This window comes from Moschus berezovskii, chromosome 9 (assembly GCF_049115385.1).
Source record: "Moschus berezovskii isolate FMDL1 chromosome 9, NW_MosBer_1.0, whole genome shotgun sequence".
Taxonomy (NCBI): Eukaryota; Metazoa; Chordata; class Mammalia; order Artiodactyla; family Moschidae; genus Moschus; species Moschus berezovskii.
In genome coordinates this window covers 110,654,670-110,668,614 of record NC_142468.1, presented here as the reverse complement: position 1 = coordinate 110,668,614, position 13,945 = coordinate 110,654,670, and the positions used below count along the sequence as shown (strand labels likewise).

Here is a 13,945-nt window from a genome sequence, read left to right as displayed (position 1 = left end):
ATTTGGGAAATAAATATATTGTGTTTGAGGTTGTGAAGAAATGTCTGTGTGGAAATACCTGGTAACAGCGCGTTGGTATGGTGTGTTTTAAACTACAGGTTATGACCCTTACAAGTAGGTCTTGAAATTACATGAAAAATCAAGATGTTTTTAAAAGGAAATCAAATAGGAAAAAAAAAAACAGAATGATAGTATTATTGTTTCATGACACGTATTTGTTGGATATGTATATGTCATAAGTTGCCAAGGGAAATGTTCCAACCATGAGTTGCAATTGAAATGTTGTAAAACCTCTGGCCTACTTGAAGATGCTCAACTAGATCTCTGGAGAGATTGGGGTTGAGGATAAAGGCTTTGAAGTTACGAGGTAAAGAGCTCCCTATGGTTGAAAGGATGTGAAGTCCAAATGGGGAGAGGCACCATATCTTAGGAAATGTTCACATATAAGGGGGTGATGGGAAAGGAACAAGGAGGAGGAAGAGTAAGTATAGTACAGTTTACATTAGAACTTAAGTTTCCATTGGGGAGAGAGTGAGTTTAATAAATATTAAACATTTATGGAGAAGGAAATGGCAACCCACTCCAGTGTTCTTGCCTGGAGAATCCCAGGGACGGGGGAGCCTGGTGGGCTTCCGTCTATGGGGTCACAAAGATTCGGACACAACTGAAGTGACTTAGCAGCAGCAGCAAACATTTATGCTTAATTATAAACCTATATGATAACCAGGGCTTCCCTATATAAACATAATATAACCAGGGCTTCCCTGGTAGCTCAGCTGATAAAGAACCCACCTGCAATGCAGGAGACCCTGGTTCGATTCCTGGGTCAGGAAGATCCTCTGGAGAAGGGATAGGCTACCCACTCCAGTATTCTTGGGCTTCTCTGGTGGCTCAGCTGCTATAGAATCAACCTGCAGTATGGGAGACCTGGGTTCAATCCCTGGGTTGGGAAGATCCCCTGGAAAAGGGAAAGGCACCCACTCCAGTATTCTGGCCTGGAGAATTCCGTGGACTACAGTCCATGGGGTCGTAGAGTCGGACACAACTGAGTGACTTTCACAACAACCCGCGTAAACCTGTACACATGCTGTAACACCAAGTGCCATGGCAGTGTGCCAAAGGAACTCAATTTAAGTTTTCCAGGAAATCTTCTTCTCAGAAGTGACATCTGAGCTGAGATGTGGAGGATAAGTAGGAATTGAGTACATGAGAGAGGAAGTGTCATGCAGGGGAGAGGGGATGATGTATTCAAGGCGGTGAATAAGATCATCCTTTATGAAGGGTGCAGAGGCGTGAGACAGAGGCTGGGGGAGGCAGGCCGGAGCCAGAGTGTGCAAGATCTCATAGACCGCGTTAGAGAGTCTGACCATTATTCAGAGACCCAGAAGAACCCGCTGAATGATTTTAACAGCTGTGGATGGGAGGGATGAGATGATCAGATGGCATTTTGAATCAGTCACTCTGTAGTGAAGAGAAAGAATCAGTGGATCAAGAGTGAATGGGGGAGGCCAGCCTGGAAACCGTTGCTGAAGTCAAGGTGGGCAAAACTGTTGCCAGGATTAAAGGTGGTGGCCGTAGAGACGTGGAAAAGCAGATGATACAGAAAAGTGGCAGGATCTTCCGAGGAATCCATCACAGGATGAAGAAGGAGGGAGGCGTGCGTGGGTGTCCCTAAGTGTCTGGTTGCCCAGTGGATGGGTGGCAGCGCCAACCAGCTATATGGGAGCAAAGGAAAAAGGACTCGGTGGTTTTGCTCTGAGTTTAGTTTTGCTGGGGAGGGGCGTGGGTGGGGTGGAGAGGAGGGTGTGTGTGTTTTGGGCAGAAGTTTCGGGTGTCCGGAGCTCTCTGGGTGGAGATGTTGGAAGGCAGTAGGTACACATGAACCACGGCAGGTCTGGCTGAAGAAAGCAGTGGGGGAACGTCAGGCTGTTTGCGGATAGTTGCGGAAGCAGTGGAAGTCGATGTGAAGAGCACGGGGTGCAGAGAGCTGGAGGCTAGGCGTGGGGGCCGCCGGCGGAGGAGGAGACGCGGAGCGCCTCCTGGCAGGGGTGAGCCTCGCGGCGCCCCGGTCTCGGCTCAAACGCGCCTCCTCAAAGCGCCTCGCGAGCGCCGTCTGCATGTCCCCGCGCCGCCTCTCACCGCCTCGCCGGCCTCCTCCTTACAACACACTGGGAGTTTAAATGATGTGTGTGTACTTCTTTGCTCGACTGACGCTCCCACTAAACCGCACTGAGCAAAAGCTTGTTTATTTTCTCTACCCGTGGCTCTCCGGAGCCCACCACAGGGCCTGGCACAGAGTGCAGTGTGGGTTTGGAGATACGTGTTTGAATGAAGGGGTGGTGCAGTCAACCAGTCCATCCAGCAGGCGGTCAGCCAGAGCCAAAAGAAGGAAATGCAGAGAGCCGTGCCCACCAGGCAGTGGGGGGAGAAGGCTCTCATGAGAAAGGAGGGTCCCCAGCGTGGATGGCTGCTAAGGCCACATAAGACTAGGTGTAGGTACATTGATGTCCCTGAGTGCTGGGTACTGATACCAGCTTTAGCTAGATGGAAATGGGGTGAGGAGAGGGCTTGCCTTTCGGGCCTGGGGCCTTGGCTTCAGACTGAAGCTGCTTCCTTCACACTAAGCTGAACCCAGACCATGGGCCTGCCGCCACAGCACACACAAACCCTGGTGACCAGCCCACGTCCTCTGGGCTCCGTTATACCAGCATTGTAATCTTGAGCCCTGGTGGCCTCGACCTTCTGGACTCAGGCTTCCAGCCTCAGGTAGTCAGACATGTGCAGGCAGCTGAGAAGTCTCCATCACTGCCCAGACGCATTCACACACCCACCCCTCCCTTCAGTCCTCTGAAACTGTTTTTCATGAAATTAAGCAAGTGACCCACACTCCAACAAAATTTCTTAATCAAAGAAACTTGGGGAGTTGGAGGGCAAACCCCTGCCAGTGGGTGGGGAGGGTAATAGGTGCGTTTTCACCGTGGGCATCCCGCTCCCGTGGAGGGGAATCCCCTGTATCTGGGTGCCCCCATGGGAGCCAGTGTCCAACCATCTGGGAGCAGGCTTTGTTTTCCCAAATCACGTATTTTCACCCTTTCCCTCGGTAAAAATGCATGTTCGTTACAACTAATGACAGTTTCATTCCCGACAAGCCTGGGCTCCTTCAGGGAAGGGACCCTTGTCTGTCTGGGGCCTGTGTGTGTTCTCTGCCCACAGTAGTAGCCGTCAGTCATTCATGTAGCCGCTCACTGAATGCCGTGCTAGGGATGGGCCTGTGAGACCCAGAACCTGCCCTCAGATCGCTGTGCTCACAGGCTCACAGCCTTCATCCCCAGAGTGACATCCCCACTTCTGACTCTGACCTGCAGGCCCGCGGAGCCTGAAGAGCCCCCACCTCAAGCCTTACCCTTCCCGACTCTTCCTGCTTCCTTCCGCTCTGGCCACACCGTCCTTCCCTGTTATCCCTCACACCTGACCAACGTCTCTGACCTCAGGGTCCCTGCATCCACTGATGCCCACCTGTCCTTTCTCTCGCAGTCAGCCCGCTCTCCCTGCGTCACAGCCTCCCCAGGCCCCTCATGGGGTCCCGGGGCTGCCCCTCACGCGCACGCTGCTTGGCCTCCGCTCCCCAAGTGTATCCCTCCCTTCTCCCCCCTCATCCCGCTTCATCGCACTTAGCCCTCCATGACGCGCCCTCCAGTCTGTCTTTACTTCCTTATGTGTGTAGCACCAGCCTTGGTCAGTCCTTGTGCTAGAGTACCAGCTTCGCGTGGGCAGGGACTTTGACTCTTCGACATAGCGGTGCCCACTCACAGGAGGCTTCCAGAGAGGTGAGTGACGGGGAGTGTCTTGGAGCTTGTGGTGGTTTGGAGGACGCAAAGGGAACACAGAATGCCTGCCGGCGGAGCACACCGGCAGGTGGGTAGGGCCAAATTCTCTGGTGGGCAGAACGCGCCAGAAGGCACGTCTAGGCTGACGGCTGAGGGATGAGTGGGAACAAGCAGGCACAGAGGGACGGGAGGAGAGTGCCGTGGGTGCGGCCACCCCCGCCAGGTCCCCCCGGAGGGCAGGCCAGGGGTCAGCAGGAGGGGCAGCTCACAAAGCCCAGCAGAGCACAGCCCCTGCACGTCCATCGGAACTGGGCGGCTGCCTCTTCTTACTCCCATGCCATTTTCCAATTCAATTGCTTCAGCAGGAAAAAAGCTTCCATTTATAAACACCTTTATAGGAAATCATTAAAACACATCCATTTCGTTATGACTGCTGTATTTGCAAACCTCCATTAGCCACCCAGCTTGGCTAATTTTGAGCTGCAGTATATTTGCCGATTTCCATTTAAGATAATAGGAGTATTCCCTTCATCAGAAATCACTTGTCTTTTGTGTTCAAACCCCACTCAGCAGAGCCTGGCTGCCACTTCAATAAGCTGGCTCCGGGGCATGGTCCTCAGAGCCTGGACAAGGAAACCCGCAATGTAGAAAGTGCTTTGACCTACCTAAGCAGTCCTATACAGGAGAAAGGTCCCAGTGGTGTCACATTGCATCTTCAAGTAAATTGCATTACCTCTGTTCAAACCTAGTCACAAAATCATTTGTAAAATAAAGATAAGTAAACAAAGATAAAGTAGGAGTTATGGTTTGGGATTTCTGTTTCCTCACCTTGGCAAAGAGTTCTTGTCAAAAGGGAGGCTGCAGATCATGGCTGATTTGCTTTGTTCACTTACTTTGTGTTGAGCATCCTCAAGTTCGGTCCTCAGCCTTGAAGGAGGCGCTGTAGAGTTCCTCACCTGTGAAACTGAGATGACAGGAGTTCAGAGAGGGCAAGTCACTTATCCAGGCTGCACAACTAAGCACTTGTTTTCATTCCTGACACCCATGTATCTATAGGTGGGTTTGCTTTCACAGGAAAACATGCCTTTGGCTGGTGTGCTCTGCTTACCACCGTCCTGTGAGGTCTCTAGAGCTGGCGGCAGAATTTAGGGAGCCACTGTCTGATCAGAGTACCTGGCTTACTAGCAAAGTGTCTGCTGTTCGTTGAGATGCTGCAGATCTCCAACTTAGCTCCCACACTCTTAGACCAAAACCCATGCTGGGTGCTGCAGCAAAGCCGGGCACAGATGTGTGAGATGGCACATGGTCATGCTGGCTTGCAGGTGGGGGTAGGAGTGCACCTCCTGCAGGCTGTCTTCCCACCTCTGTTCATGGAACAGCAAAGCTGGTCTGGAGCAATTGTCTGTAAAACAAAATTCCTGACCCCACAGACTTTTGCACAGGCTGTGATAGGTTCTGCTCCTGTATTTTGAAATTTCTTCTGGTTTTTGGTGAGAAAGTCTTATTTTTGTGGGATTTAGCAGTGTTGAACTATCATCCCTGAGGGAGGGAAGGAAGCATATGCCCCCGTGCTTGCTGGTGTGATCATTTAGATAGAGATTTCCTCCTTACGCATAGTTTCTGGAAGACAACCAAGGAAGAATTTACACATGAAACCTGGGTGTTTGGCACAGCTGTGACTATGAAATACGTTTAATGTTAAAGCCAGATTTTCCTGGCTTAATGGACCATGAGGCTTAATGGCTTCAGGAGAAATGTTCCAAAGTGTTGAGCAGCCCCTCCCAGTGGGGAGAAAGGGGATTTGGGGCAGGGAAAGATAATCCTGCCTTCTCCAAAAGTGATTTCTGCAGAGTAGGAGAGAAGTGTTTACAAAGGCAGGGCAGCCTGTCCAGAGAAAACTCGATTTCTGTTAGGAATGAGGCACTAAGGAGGCAGTTGTCCTCTGGCAGAGCATGTTTAAAGGAGAATCAGATTCTTGGTAACCTGATTCTGAAACTTTGAGAAACCAGTCCATAGGTTGGCAATGTTAGACAGACAGAAACTAGCACCCTGACTTGGCGATGAAACAGGCCCAGCCCTGTGCTACTTTTTTTTTTTTTCTCCTTTAATTGGGCAACTTAATCTTTCCCAAGAGGTTCACAATGTTGGCCATCCCTGAAAATCAAGCCCAGGGCAGACTTAGAAATTTTGAACAGTGACTCACAGAAGGCTAAGGTGACTATGTCCTTCCTTGCGAGGTTCTGAGCCTGGTCAGACAAGGCCTATCTGTGACTGTGACCATGGCCATGTGGCCAAGGAGGCCACCTAAAATCATTCCAGAACTTTCCTTAGAGAGGAACCAAGCTTGAGAGCAGACAAGATTATTGCCTCATGTCATCTTGTGCTACTTTGGACTATTTCCCTCAAACTACTGTTCAGTGGTTTTTCAGCCCACAAAGGAGATTTGAGATATAAGACAGATATGGAAAGCCATTGATCACATTTGTTCAGAATGAGCTCCTTTGACTGTTAGGTTCATGAACTCCTCTTCTAAGATCATGAAGTGCAAGTCGCTCAGTTGTGTCCGACTCTTTGCGACCCCGTGGACTATACAGTCCGTGGAATTCTCTAGGCCAGGTTACTGGAGTAGGTAGCCTTTCCCTTCTCCAGGGGATCTTCCCAACCCAGGGATTGAACCCAGGTCTCCCACATTGCAGGCAGATTCTTTACCAACTGAGCCACAAGGAAAGCCCCTTCTAAGATAAGCAGGCTTTATTTTCTAAACAGACTGTATCTCCTTAGGTTGGATTGTTCTTTCAGTTGGAACTCATAACATATTTTCCCTTAAAACCAGCAACCTAGGCCTCTCGCCTTTTGAGATGGACTGCTCTCCATCTGTGGAATGTGCATCTCTCACGATAAATCTAGTTCTTACCTAGGAGGAGAAAGCACCAAAAACTCCCCAGCGTCACAGACGTAGAGAACAGATGCGTGGACACAGAGCAAAGGACAGGGTGGGACGAACTGAGACGGTAGCATCGAAACGTACACCTTGCTGTGCGTAAAATAGCGAGCCAGCGGGAACCAACCCGCGAACTCCGGGAGCTCAGCCGGCACTCTTTGATGACCTAGCAGGTGGGATTCTGGGGGCGGGCGGGAGAGGGGACATATATATACTTACATCTGATTCACGTTGTTATGTGACAGAAACCAGCACAACATTGTCAGAGTCACACAGGAGTGTTAGCTTCCCAGAGCAGCCTCAGAAAGCCTGTTTTATCTGTAAGGGAGTGAAGTACAGGCGCTCACTAGTGTTCATGCAGCAAGGTCCCTTGCTGTGGACCTTGTTTTTGGGAGGAGAGGTTCTGTGCACATCTTCCGCTTTCTCCTGCTGCTTTGGAAGTGCCCCGCCACAGGCAGCGCCGCAGGGCCCAGGATGACCCCCTGTGTGCTGGCCCCCTTCGCTCCCGGGGCTGGAGCCCGCCTGCTAAGATGGACGGTCCAGCCTGGGGGAAAGGCCCACTTGGCCTGGAGGGTAGTGAGCTTTGGGGGAAATGCTCAGAGGTGGGGTCTGTGAGCTGGGCAGGGAACTGGGGGGCCTTGGGGTGCAGTGAGGGGCTGGGGCTTGTCCTCTAAGTGAACTTCTAGCTGTGTCTTCAGGGTAACCTCTCAGAGGTGCAGGTGCAGAGCCATCTTGAATGCCAAATCGCATCCCCTTTCTGCCCCCAAGGCTCCTCACCTTTGCAATACTGGGTATTTTCTTATTCTTAAAGCTGTGCCAGTTCAAGTGGTTAGTCTTTGCAGAAGTAGAATGATCACATCTGCACTTGAACTTCTCTTGATTTGTTAGAGCCTTGCTCTCTGGAGACCCCTGTCAGAACTTTCCTGCCTCCGAGGCCGGGGTGGAGTGGGTGACGGGATCGTGTGAGGGTTGTGGCAGCTGAGAGGAGGGCCCTGAGGGGGCAGGGGTGAGGCCTTCACGCTGTCGAAGGCTGCGTGTACTGCTGTAGAAAAACACACTACGTCAAAACTGCACAGTGCCAACAGCAAAGACGAAACTCATCCCAGACTGGTGAGATGTTTTATAGTAGAAGTCTTTGGGGAAAGACTCACTCAGGAGGCTCTGCCCTGCCAGTGAAGTCAGGACCCAGCACGGGGAGGGGCTGGCTCCCGGTGCTCTCACCCTGAGCAGTGCCTGTGTTCTTGCGGGTGATTTGGGTGGCATTCCTGTTCTTAGAACTGGTTGAGAGATCAGTCATCATACTGGCCCCTGAGTTAATCTAGCCATCAGCATTTCCAAGCTGTCAGACCTCGTTGCCTTGAGGGTTGCAGTATTTGTTTTCACCTCCACTTTTTATTTTGAAAAACTTTAAACTTACATAAAAGACACAATGAACCCCCTAAACCCTTTGCCTAGACTCACCAGTGGATAACATTTTACATTTGGTATTTTTCCCTCTTGCACTTGGAGAACGTTTTTTTCTGAGCAGTTTGACGGTGAGAAGAGACACCATGCTGCTTCACCCTAAATATATGAGCACCAGCCTCTTAAGAAGAGGGACCTTCTCGGTCCTCACCACAGCACCTTAGCCCAGCTGAGAATCTGACCATCGGAGGAACATTAAGTACCTGTGGTCCACGTACAACTCCCCGTATGCCCCATTCCTGCCTTCTGTCACTGTTGCTCAGTGTCCAGGATCAGTCAGGGCTCACACACTCTGTTTAGTTACCGCATCTTTCCCCTCTCCTTTATCTAGAACAGGTACCCACATTTTTGTCTCTCATAACACAGACGTGTTGAGCAGGCTGGGTTAGTGGTGTCATAGAAAACCCCTCGGTCTTCATGTTCTGTTTTCTTATTTGAGATTAACTTTTTTTTTGCAAGGATATGCATAAGTGATGATGTGTTATCACCACTGAGTTGCAGCTGGAGGTACAGAATGTCCGTTTGTCCACTCCTGGTGATGTTAGGGTGCTTTTAGACACTAGCAGCATTCTCATGAATCTTCTTCAGTACACAGAGACACTGTACGGATGCAGGATGCAACCTCCGTGAATGCTCTCTTATTGCTTTCCTCTCAGCCCCTTCTATCTTCTCCTTGTCACTTAGACCCAGAAGTTGACTATTCTGTCATTTTCTCTGTTGTTTTGTCCTGGCTTTGTCGGTTCCTTGCTGGAGTTAGAGAGGGCCATGCTGCATGCAGAGTGGATGGTAGGGCTAAAAAAGAGGCCTAACCCCTCCTGGGTTCAGCTAGTTACAGCGGTGGGGCCCGGCAGGACCCAAGCTGCTCCCTCCCTAGGATGTCACCTCTCTCCTCATAGTAGGACATCTGTCTTGATGCTGGAAGGCTCTTTCTTGCACTTAAGTGGCTTTACAAGGCGTGACATGTGCCTGATCAGAACAGCAGTGGGGCGCTGTGGGTCAGCCCTTGGAAGGCCTCATGGGTTCTAGTTCCAGCCTGATGTGCCACGCTCACACCAGAGGGCTTTCGGGCGCTTCCCAGCAGGCCTGCAGCTGCTTCTGTTTCTCAGACTAGCTGAGATTCACTGTGGCTAACATCCTTGCCTTCCATGGAAGCATCCTCCCTGGGGATCCCTCTTATTACCTGAAGGCCTTATTCCGCATTAGCAGCGTGTGGTCTCTCACGTGATAGGTCTTCGATTTGAGGATATTTGGTCAATAAGCAGCCTCACAAAAACTTCATGCTTTTAAAAGTTGGCTTAGAACAAGTCTTTCATTTCTTTCACACATTTAACTCATGCAGACTTTATTAAGCACTCCTCCATGCCTGGTGGTGTGAGCATCTCCAAACACGAGGATGGATGAACGGAGTCCCCATTCCCCAGATCCAGGCTTTGTAGGGTCCATGTTTTAGATACCGGGTAATTACAGGGAATATGATGCCTCAAAGAAAGAAATAGGAGACTAGGCAATCAGGGAAGGCTTCCTGGAAGAGGAGACTTTAAGGCAAAGTTTTAAAAAGAGCCATTATGGGCTTCCCTCATGGGTCAGTGGTGAAGAATCTGCCTGCCACTGCAGGAGACACAAGTTCAATCCCTTGTCTGAGAAGATCCCACATGCTGTAGAGCAACTCAGCTCAGGGGCCATAACTGTTGAGCCTGTGCTCTAGAGCCTAGGAGCCTCAACTACTGAAGCCTGCTCGCTCTAGAGCCCAGGATCCACGACCAAGAGAAGCCCCTACAGCGAGAAGCCCGGTCACTGAAACTAGAGAGCAGCCCCCAGTCACCACAACCAGAGAAAAGCCCGTGCAGCAGTGAAGACCTGGCACAGCCAAAAATAAATAAAAGTTCTGAAAGTCCAGTATCTTTAAAAAAAAAAAAAAAAAAAAACCATTGTGAAGAAGAGAGTGAGAGGCTTCCAAACAGCAGATACGTCACTCCGAAGAGAGTGCCAAGCCCTCGGAGTAGTTTCATTTGAAGATGGGACGATATTTCGGAGCAGGTATCTTCTGATAAATGCTCGCTGCTTGAAATCAGAGGAACGGGAATATTTCTACTATCAAGTCTCTTCAGCTGTATTTTATTTGGGTTAGGGTTTTTGCCAGGGGTTCAGAAACAGTAGGGCCAGCTTTTAACACTGGACTCAAAATGAACCAGTTCTCCTATAGTTTATTGTATACAGCACTGGGGAGAGGCCTGCTTGATCCTGAGGGAGAAAAAGGGAAAGTAGCTTTGCCCACCGGTGTGTGTTTAACCAAGCAACTCTGCTGATGAAGCTTCATCCCCGCAGCTGAGAGTGTCCTTTGACCTCCTTCCCAGGATTCCCAGGTACTTCGGTCTCCCTCAAACAGCAACATAAAAACCTAAGCTCTGGGTTCTCATTAGAAAAACAACCTGAACTGTCTCTTCCAATTAGAAGTCTTACTGGGGTCCGGGGGAGGGTGCTGTTGTTTAGAAAAGACAGCAGCAGCAGCTGCGGTGAGGGAAGTGGGCAGAGCAGTGGAGAGCGCCGCCTGCCGAGTCCAAAGGGGCCACTGCTGGCCACTCCGCACGTTGCTGTCTTGGGAGGAGCTGGGCCCATGATTGCCCCACCTCCTGATTTTACAGAAATAGCTGTAAATTCTAATAATGTTTAAATGTTGGCAATTAACTCAAGAACCATTTTGGTTTGGGTTTTGTTTTGTTTTTTTTTAAAAAAAAGGTTGGGCCAGATATCAAACCCTAACATCCAATCAAAACACCTTTTTGGCTACTGGAGGTTAGTTTGCATCCTCTGGTTCTCTGGTTGAAGGGAGATGTCATTCCATTTATCCTTCTGTGTCCCAGTTTTATCTTTACAGCTAATTAGGCTCTTGCCTTGAAAATCCCATGGATGGAGGAGCCTGGTGGGCTGCAGTCCATGGGGTCGCAAAGAGTCGGATACGACTGAGCAACTTCACTTTCACTTTTCCTTTCATGCATTGGAGAAGGAAATGGCAACCCACTCCAGTGTTCTTGCCTGGAGAATCCCAGGGATGGGGGAGCCTGGTGGGCTGCCGTCTATGGGGTCGCACAGAGTCGGACACGACTGAAGCGACTTAGCAGCAGCAGGCAACTGGAAGGCCAAGTGCCAAGACTGTGTGAGCTTAGTCCATCCCAGAATTCCCTTTACACTGTACTTGAATGGTCTACAGCTTAAATTTAATTGAAAATTAGCATCAGTAAAAACCATGTGAAATCTGCAGGTGTGAGCTGTGGCTGAAGAGACTGACAGTCACATCGCTTCGCACCACGTGTGCCATCTCTTGCACCTGAATTCTTTGAGCGTCTGTTGCTAAGAACACGCTGTCTCCCTTGTTGAGCTTCCTCCTCTCTGACAGGAAGTCTCTGATTTTTGCCGTGGCCGCCGGGAAGCTCGGGACTAAGTGCAGGAGTCAGCCGCAGCAGCTTTGCTAGCCCCTCTGCTTCCTCCGTCTGTCTCTGATCCCAGTCGCTGTGTTTTCCGATTTGTGGTTGCTTGGTGTATGCTACCTCAAAGTCTATTTTGGAAAGATAGAAATGACCTCTGCAGGAGGAACGTGTGTTTGATACAAAGGGCACCCTCTCTGCCCCACGGATGTGGAACCGAGCCGTTACCTTTCCTCCAGGAAGCACAGCACAGCCTGAAGTGCTGCGGTGGGTCTGCCTGTGGTGACCCTTCACACCAGTGACCCTGAGAACATTCAGAGTTGTGCAGCCATTGCCACTACCCATTCCCAGAACTTCCTTATCCTCCCAGACAGAAACTTTGTTCATTAAGCAATATTGCCCCATTCGCCCAACCCCAGTAACCTCTCTTATGCTTTCTGTCTCTATGAATTTGATGCTCCAGGTGCCTCATATAAATGGAGTCATACACTTGTCCCTCTGCGACTGACTTATTTCACATAGCCTAATATTTTCAAGGGTCATCCGTGTTGTAGCAGTATCAAAATTCTCTTCCCTTTTAAGGCGGAGTCATATTGGATTGTGTGTTTATGCCACATTTTGCTTATCTGTTCATCTATCAACGGATAGCTTGGGTTATTCCATCCTTTGACTCCTGTGAATCATGCTGCTATGAACACTGGCTTAACCATTTTTAAGTGTACTGGTCCATGTTGTTAGTTGTATTCGCATTGTCATGCAGCAGAGCTCCAGGACTTTTGTTTTTACCTTAGAGAACTGATACTGTACCCACCAAACAAGGCCCCCTCCCCTCACCCTCCAGCCCCTGGTAACCACCATCTTACTTTCTGCTTCTGTGAGCCTGACCACCTTAGACACCCCGTATAAGTGGAATCATAAAGTATTTGTCTGTTCGTACTGCCTGTCTCCCTTAGCTTAATGTCCTTAAGGTTCATCCATGTTGTAGCAGGTGTCAAGGTTTCCTTCCTTTTTAAAGCTGAATAATACTTCATTGTATGTATATACCATACTTTGTTTATCCATTCATCTGCCAATTGACATGTGGATTATTTCCGTCTTTTGGCTATTATGAGCAATGCTGTTATGGACATGGTATACAAGGGTCTGTTTGAGGTCCTGCTTTCAGTTCTTTTGGACTTGCACCCAGCAGTGGAACCACTGGATCACATAGGAGTTCTATTTTTACTGTTTCAGGAACTTCCATGCTGTTTTCCAAAGCGGTAGCACCATCTCCCTGATCCCACCAGCAGTCCACAGGACCCCAGTTTCTCCACTTCCTCACCAACACCTGTTATTTTGTGTTGTTGCTGACAGTAGCCATCCTCTTGGGCCTAAGATGATATTTCGCTGTGGCTTTGATTTATAAATGAGGCGCCTTTTGTCTGTTCTGGAATACCTGCTCCCTGTCTGAGCTTGTCTTGCACCTCTGGTCCCTTAACTGACCCCTTTGGTCTTTTACAAAGACACCGACTTCCTTGGCCTTCAATGTGGAAGCTCCAGTGCCTGGTAGGGAGCTGAGTGTGCAGGGCGTTGGAGGCCAGGGGAAGGAATTGAAGATGTGTTCTCAGTCTGCATGTAGAACATGCCACAGGCTGTGGGTAAGGCCGCTCGTGTGGGGTGAGTGGTGGTGTGCGGTATAAAGCGACAGCATTGACAGGGGACCCAGAGTATCTGTCCCTGTTCACCACCCTGTCATCCTGTGAAGCCCTGAAGCAGGAATGCTGACGACAGCCGGCCAGGTGTCACCTGACCACTAGTGGGGAAAACCCGTGGGTAGCAGGCAGGAGAGTGTGGGGCTCATCATCAGCCTGTGTGACACGCTCTGGGCTTCCTGAGACCAAGGGAAACATCTGTCGTCCTCTGAATGTGAGCAGAAGATGCCCCTGAGCTGCAGTCTGCATGCTAACTGAAATGCCTCCCTCCATCTCCTTGATGCTCTGTCCTGTACTTGCACCGTGGCATCTGCAGTTACTTTCCCCAGCATGGTGGCCAGCTGGGAGAGAGGGCCGTGGCTTTTGCCATGTACACCTGGGAGCTCCCAGAGTTGAGAGTCTGTACCCTGTTTCCAGCCCGAGGCCAGGGCTCAGGAGCCGGCTCAAGAATGAGAAAGACTGATCAGATCCCTACACTTTCCCCCTGTTCCCTGTAGCCCAGCGTACTCAGGACTCAGCCTGGTGCCACCTTCTCCAGGCCTGCTGTGAAGGCCCCTCAGCAGACATGTCCAGGGTGATCATTGCATCAGGTGCGGCTGT

The 13,945-nt window shown here is 50.2% G+C and overlaps 1 protein-coding gene across 2 annotated transcripts in view; it reads left to right on the top strand.

Annotated features, from left to right (window-relative positions):
* The window catches only part of MCC (MCC regulator of Wnt signaling pathway), a 323,312-nt gene that overhangs the window by 222,365 nt on the left and 87,002 nt on the right, over positions 1–13,945 (top strand). The gene's annotated exons all lie outside the window — the stretch shown is intronic.